General features: G+C 39.2%; 1 pseudogene; it reads left to right on the forward strand.

Annotated features, from left to right (window-relative positions):
• The first annotated feature begins 585 nt into the window (after positions 1 to 585).
• On the forward strand, positions 586 to 979 carry LOC122810412 (annotated as a pseudogene).
• The last annotated feature ends 7,026 nt before the right edge of the window (positions 980 to 8,005 follow it).

The raw sequence follows: 8,005 nt of genomic DNA on the forward strand, positions 1-8,005 counted from the left end.
ATACTTTTCCGGTTTGCTCATCAGGCTGATCCAGGAACATTACTGAATATGAAGAACTTAATTAGCTCATATGGAACATCAAGTGCCAACAGTCATGAAAGGTGAAGAAAGGAATTATTATTTTGCTAGCGTGCCTTGAATAGGTTCATAGGTTCATAGGTTCATACTAGGCTATCTGCCCGAGGGCATTTACAAGCCTAGCCCATAGTTTTGTGGCTTACGCCACCCCTTTAGTATGGGGAACTATACCCATTATTTTGTTCTGCTCTGCAGTGTTGAGACACTGAGGTAATCCCTGGGGTATATCTGCGATCTCCCATCCTGTTGCACAACTTTGTGTGAATGATTGTAAAATGAACACTTCACTTCAGGATTTGGCTGTACATGACATGGAACTTTGAGTAGTGTTGCCCAAATATATGAAAGGTGAAATCTGTCGGGCTAGGGATTGCTTTCAACCAAATAGTAGGGGTGGGAAAGATGCTAAACCAATCAGTAATTAGAGGTGTGTCACCAACGGCCTATAAAAAGGGACACAGAGAAAACTTGCACTTGTTTTAAACTTGCTTAGTAAGAAGAACTGTTATGGCTCAAACAAAGCAGACTGCTAGGAAGTCTACTGGTGGAAAGGCTCCTCGTAAACAGCTTGCTACAAAGGCTGCCTGCAACAGTGCTCCAGCTACTGGAGGTGTCGAAGCCTCATCGTTACTGGCCAGGCACTGTTGCTCTCAGAGAAATCTGTCGATATCAGAAGTCCATTGAATTACTTATTCGCAAGCTTCCTTTCCAGCGACTTGTTCGAGAGATCACACAGGATTTCAAGACAGATCTTCGTTTCCAGAGTTCTGCTGTCATGGCTTTGCAGGAGGCAAGCGAGGCTTATCTTGTAGGCCTCTTTGAAGATACTAACCTCTGTGCTATTCACACTAAGAGGGTAACTATCATGCCCAAAGATATTCAGCTAGCAAGGCACATTTGAGGTGAATGAGCTTAACCTCTACATGACCAGTGAACCCAAAGGCTCTTTTAAGAGCCACACTTTTTCTAGAAAGGGTCTTTTCATCTGCTCTCTAAGGAACTTTCAGTTTCTTACGCTTTTCAAAAATGTTGTCTGTTAGCAGATGACTGCAACCTTTGGCAACTCTTTTCTTTGGCCTCTATTCCATGGTTGGCCTCTTATTTACACAGCTGGGGACCCTTCCACAGCAGCCCTGAACATCCAACACCCTCTCTTGGTGTAGCACGAGAGGTTTACATCCCTAGACCAATGCTTTCTGATTTACACATGTGCACTAGGTCTATTGCCTTGTATGCCACAAGACACCTCACCTCTTAGCAGTCTAGTCTTAATGACTGTAGTGATGCAGCTTTGAGTCAGTGCTTGTACCATCTATCCTTTAGCTCTTGGGGCCTTTAATAGAGTATCTTTCTGGACGTTGCAGCTGCTGCATATGTCCCGAAGGGAGTATTATTATTCAACAGCTGGCTGAGTAATCTGCAGCATTGACATCTCTAGTTCTAAGCCTGATCCTTTTGTATTTATAAGCTGCACAATACAGAAGGATTTGATTTGTATGGGAAAATACCTTCCCCTAGATAGCTAAGCCATTTGGGGATTCAAGGACTACTTGTGGCTTACAGTTAGTAGTAAAGCTGACTAAACCAGAACACATTTACTTACGGCTGTGGCAAAAGGTGGGCGCTTGTCAGTTTTTTGGCTGTTACAAAAATGGCAACCCTAGTGTGTACAATGCAGTATCAGTTCGCCAAGTCTGCATAAGCACTTAACTGCCATCATAATGAAACTTTTCCTCCAACGACATCTCTGCAGAAGCACTTCCCAATGACCTTTTCATTGGTATATTCTTTTCTGCACAATCACTTAGATGCCACAATGAAGCATTCCCCTCAAAGATTTCTTCAGTAGTATATTTGTCTCTGCCCCAAAATGAAACCTTTCTCTGCTGACCCCTGTATCAGTTTGACATGTCTGCACAAACGCTTCCCTGACCTGAGAATTAAACACTAGCACTTTAGCAGTTTGTTCAAGTCTGCACAAGCAGGAGCTGGTATATACACATACTTCATGTAAAGATAACTGTCCAAAGATGAAAGCTACAAAAAAAATGACATTGCGGTAGTAATCATCAGAAAAAAAAAGCTGGGCACACTTCATATGTTATAAACGACTGTCATTTTGGGAAAAAGACTGTTGCAAGATTTTTAAATACTGCTCTTTTAAAGTTAGAGAACTGGTAGAATAGCACGGTCTGTGTTAACCTGCATTTTCTGACTGATTTGACATTGGAATCCTAAGTGCATGTCATTATTTATTTATTTCAATACTCACATTTTTGAGAAACACACCAAAAATTGTGAGGCAAAAATCTGAACAGTCTAGTATTTCTTACATTCCCTTATTTTTTTTTATCTCCCACTCAAGTTTTTTCTTTTCAGGACATTATTTCTTCACCTTCACTGTCGACTGGTATTGCAGAGTGATTGGTCAAAGGCACGAAGCCGTGCACACAGTTCGCTGAGTAACTGAATATTCTCATTGGCTTCCTATTATGCGTTGTGCTATTCCATTTGTTTGTTTGTCTGCCTTTGTCATTGGTTAACAGTAAAGGCCCTTCTGTGGAGTGATTGGCAGTATTATAAACTGCAGTATTACACATACTGTTATGGCAAGGCTTCCGATAACCGATTTTATAAATTTTCCAAAAAAGCAAAGGTAATATGTCAGGATTTGTTTTTGGGAAAAAAAATACAGAATGTAAAGGAGAGGAGCCACAGATCACTTAATCATTGTACAATAGTTAGAGTTATACACTTCTGCTTCTGAATGCATGTGTTAATTCACACGGTCTTGTTGTGTCAACATTTTCACCTTAGCAGGACTAAGAAGAGTCAAGGCATTTGTCTCCATCTGTAACAGTCAAGAACTATGCCATTCTGCAGCACGGTTTTCACGATGTGTTTGTAGAATACTAATCCAACTAATGCCCTCAAACATAGCTCGCAATCTTCCATCTCCAAAATGAGGAACACTAGCCCGTATAATGTGGAAAAAATGGGCAAAATGTGGAACACATACTAATGGCTTACTAACAGCTTCAACTAGGAAGGTCATAGGATGGTTTAAATATGCTCCTTTTACTGATAAAAAATATCTTTTAATGAATTATTATGATATTTACTATGAATATCAATTAAAAATGTCCTAATACAGAATGTGTGACAGAACCTTTCAATGTGGAACTTTTTAAGACTGCAAATGAGGTACATTCCTCATATGAGGTACGCTTGAGAAGTATGCCCTCAAGCAATCAGCAAAGCATTCTACAACAAAGCAAGGGAATGTTTTAGGTTTACAAGAGGAAAGCAAAATGAAAAAAATGCTGCCGTCTCTTTCTGGATCATATTCCCATTCGATTTTAGATCCCTGACTAAAATAAATAAATAAAATGTTTTCCTCAACACCCCTCCCCCCAAGTGTGACCGTGTCTACAGAAATACTTAACTTGCACCATCATGAAATGTTACACCTAAAGGACCCCTTCAGCAGTTGTCCTTTTCTGCACAAGCACTTGACTGACACCAAAGTGAAACGTTTCACCCACGAACCTTTCAGTAGTATATCCATGTGTGCACAAGCAGTAAATTGACTCCATAATGAAATGTTTCCACAACGACCCCTTCGGTAGTGTACCTATGCCTGCACCAGCACTTAACTGTCTCAAAAATGTAACATTTACCCAACGACCTCTTCATCTTTTCTTTTTTGCACAAGCATTTGACTGACTCCAAAATGAAATATTTTCCTACTACATCGGTATATTCTTTTCTGCACAACCACTTTGATGTCAAAATGAAGAATTCCCCTCAAAGACCCCTTCAGTAGTATATTCGTTTCTGCACAAGTACCTGACTGCCCCCATGTGAAACGTTTCTCCACCGACCCCTTCAGTAGTTTGCCATGTCTGCAAAAGTACTTTACTGACATCAGTATGACATGTTTCCTCCTACAACCCCTTCAGTTGTCTGTCGGTCTGCACAAGCTAGATTTGGTATATGCATATACTCAGTGTAGTGAAAATGATCTAAAGGTAAAAGCCTTAAAATGGTAGTATTCAGTAGAAAAAAATCTTTGAACACCTCGTGTTATAAACAACAGTCATCTTGGGAAAGAGACGGTCATAACAGAATGGAGTACTTTTATGGAGAACTCTTTATTTTTCAGTCGATCGTCAGGTTTCCTTTCATCTTCTCTTGACAATCCAAAAAACGCGGCAGGACACTTCTGTATATCCAAACTTGTAAAATTTATTAAAACACAAACTGCAGACAAGATGAGCGCTTTCGGGCATCAACCCTTCATCAGATATTGCACTCAACACTACAAAATCAATTTAAAAAGACACCGACCAATGACAAACTAATAAAAAACCCGCCCAGTAGTTCATTGGAGACCTTCACTACATACCTACATTCCACCACATCCTTCTTGAGGTTCACTGTCACTAGTTCATATGATACATTAGATTTTTTGGATGTGAGTGTAAAACAGACGGATAATGGTTTTTCCTCACAACTGCACAGGAAGGAATGGTGGAAAAATACATTGCTGTCTTACGACAGCATACATCCCCGTTTTACTTTCCCCAATATTATACAGGGGCAGGTTAGTAGAACTTCTAGAATCAGTATGGTTGATACACAGTTTAGTGAGGAAATGATTAAGCTTGAGAAGTGTTTTCAGGAAAGGGGTTATGACGATGGCCTGGTTAAAAAGGTAGTGGATAGGAGTAAAGGCTTTAGGCAGAATAGGTATAAATCTTGGCTTAAACGAACCCAAGGAGAACAAGCTTGCACTAATGTTAGTAGTAGTCGTACACAAAGGGACCAGAAGGTAACGTTGACATATAGCAGTAACATCAGGGATGTACGTGATATTATACATAGAAACTGGAACATTTTGACCAGTGACATTGGCATAAGGGACATAGTAGGTGATGGTCCATGTTTCAGGTATAGGAGAAATAAAAATCTGAAAGACCTATTGTGTAAAGAAAGGACTGCTACTAGTAATAAGCTTGTTAAAAGTACCACAGGCACTGTTCCATGTGGGACTTGTAAGGCCTGTGGCTATATTAATAGGGAGACCTCATTTAAACATCCGGTCAGTGGTAGAGTATTTTACTTGAAGGGGAGGGCTACCTGCAGGACTACAGATGTGATATATTTGGCTGAATGTTTGTCTTGCCCTAGTTTTTACGTAGGGAAAACTAATAGTATGTTAAAAGTAAGAGTTTTACAACATTTATCATCCATAAGAAATTGTGATGAACATAATGCTTTATATAGGCACATAAAGGCTCATTCCACACACAGTTTTAGGTTTAGAACCATTGTCAATATAAAATTAAACAGTAGGGGGGGTGACATCAAACAGTTAACAGAAGTTGCTGAATCCAAATGGATTCTGGAGCTAACAGCCCACAGGAGTCCTGGGCTGAATGATATCGTACCTCTTAAACCAGCCCTTAAAAATAGGCGGGTTTTTTATTAGTTTGTCATTGGTCAGTGTCTTTTTAAATTGATTTTGTAGTGTTGAGTGCAATATCTGATGAAGGGTTGATGCCCGAAAGCGCTCATCTTGTCTGCAGTTTGTCTTTTAAATAAATTTTACAAGTTTGGATATACAGCAGTGTCCTGCCGCGTTTTTTGGATATTCATTGGTTTGGGTCGTTTGGTGGGACTTTGGCATAGCACAGAACTTTTTTGGATCTTCTCTTGACAAGTGAATTGCCAGAAATATTAGAGAGCCAAAGAAACTGTCCTACCACTGCAAGCTTCCTTTATCAGATCCATCATTGACTACATCGCCCCATTTACTAGGTACAGATCCAAACATATCACTCGACAGTAAAACCCCGTAAATTTCTAAATAACAAAATTAAACATCTTAAATCATGTAGCTAACCTGGAAGGCTAATACGACTCACTTTGTACTCAATAGCCTGTCCTCTGCTCTGATTTGGTAAATGTTTAGTCCTATGTGAATTCTTACTTCTTTCCAAAACCAGTGGTGTTCATACCTCTATAGTTCTTAGCACAATAAATCTAGACTCAGTCTAAAATAATGGTGAGTCGGGGAGCAAAGGAGTGAAAAAAGTAATAGATTTTAAACAGTGAAATTTTAAACTTAGATAATTGGCAGAATGGCCGGGTCTGTGTTAGCTAGTGTCTTGTGAAGGATTTGAAGTCTTTCACATAAATGTACATTATTGTTTAAATATTTTACTACTCAGTAATTTGCCAGAAAAGCACAATTTTTATGGACCAAAAAGTATGAGGCAAAATCTGGACAGTCTGGTATTATTCATGCATTCCACTATTTTTACATCTCCCGCACAAGCTTCTTCCATTGTCAACCTCCTACTGCAAAAAATCTGGACAAAGCCACAAATAACAGGGGGATCAATGACCCCAGAATAAGGACAGTTCTTAAATACTCTTCTTACAAACTTGAAACTCAAACTTCTGCTATTATTTTCTGACATAAATCCACAACGATTTACAAATGACTTGCCAGAAAACCACATTTCATGAGCAACAGAACAAACTTTGTGGCAAATATCTAAACATTTCTCTGAAAATCTGGGCAGCTGAGAGGTATGGTTCAACTTTCGTGGACACTACTGCTTCACTTTCATCGCTAATCAGGCATTGCAGAGAGAGATGATTGGCCTAAGCAGTCCACACTGTTGGCTGAGTAGTTGAATGTTCTCGTTGGCTCCTTCAAAGACGCCCTATTTTCCCATTGGTGTGCTTAAGTACCTTTCCATTGGTTCCTAGTTGATCGTCTTCTATGGAGTAACAACGCTATTATAAAATGCTTGTCCCTAACACTGTTATATCTAGGCTTCCGATGGCCCTGTTTAAGGCATGTTTCAAAAAGCAAAGGCAAAATGGCAGGATTTCTTTTTGAAAAAATGAATAAATAAATAATGCTCATTGATTTTGTACTTCATAAATAGCCAATTTCATGAGTTATTCACCCCATCCCTCTCAAACTCGAAGTGGAAGAAATCTGGACAAAGCCTAACCTAATGGGGGGGGGGGGGAGACAAGGGCCAGAAAATAGGGACACATTATAAATATTGCTCTTACAAACTTAGACAGTTGCTCGAATAATAGGATTTTTGTTAGCATGCATTTTCAAAATTATGTGAAGCTTGAAACTTCAGAAAACGCACGTTAATTTACATTCTTTTATTATGTCAACTTTTTCAAGAAAAGTCGAATTGAAGCATTAACCCTATTTGTAGACTACACTGCCCAGAACTATGGTGTTTTGTGTTGTACCGCACAGTTTCAGCGTTACGTTTTCAGAATGCTAATTCATCTAGCACCCTCAAGCAATGAGTAAAACGTTTTACAACAAAGGGAGAACATGTTTCAGGTACTACAAGAAGAAAGCAAAAAGAAACATGCACACATCTTTCTGGAATATATCCCTCTTCAGTGTGTTATATGCAATTCTTTAAAAGCATCTATCTCCAAAATGAAACGTTTCCCCCCAATGACCCAGTCTGGACTGTACCACGTCCGCACAAACACTTCAAAAACAACAAACTAAAACGTTTCCACAAAACCCTAAGGATTATACCGATGTTTGCACATGCACTTCGACTGTCTCAAAAAAATCCCCAACGATCCCTTTAGTAGTTTGTCCAATTCTGCATGAGCTAGAATTTGTATATGCATGTACTCGGTGTAGCGAAAAAGGTCTAAAGTTAAAAGCTTTAACATGACAAAGCGGTAGTATTTGGCAGAGAAAAAGCTACGACACTTCATATGTTCTAAGCGGTAGTCATTTTGGGAAAGACAGTCATGAGAATTTAAATGTTGCTCTTTTAAAATTAGAGAATTGCTTAAATAACTGGGTCTGTCTTAGCTTGCATTGTCTGAAGGATTTGAAGATTGAAACTTAAACATG

This window comes from Protopterus annectens, chromosome 8.part1 (assembly GCF_019279795.1).
Source record: "Protopterus annectens isolate FY-2018-M chromosome 8.part1, PAN1.0, whole genome shotgun sequence".
Taxonomy (NCBI): Eukaryota; Metazoa; Chordata; order Ceratodontiformes; family Protopteridae; genus Protopterus; species Protopterus annectens.